Here is a 205-nt window from a genome sequence, read left to right on the forward strand (position 1 = left end):
CTTACTTATTCCTGACAACTACCGAACGAAAGCGACCTCTCCGATAAGGTCTCAAAGCTATCGATCTATCTACATAGAAGGCTAGATTGAGAAGACCACATAGAGAGGGATCGATGAATCCGCCATCTTCTTCTTATGGCGTCCTAGATCTCCGTCTTCTCCCCCACTATGGACTCACAGGCCTTTCGTTTCTTCTTTCTTTTCT

This window comes from Cystoisospora suis (assembly GCF_002600585.1).
Source record: "Cystoisospora suis strain Wien I chromosome Unknown contig_11406, whole genome shotgun sequence".
NCBI classification, from domain to species: domain Eukaryota; phylum Apicomplexa; class Conoidasida; order Eucoccidiorida; family Sarcocystidae; genus Cystoisospora; species Cystoisospora suis.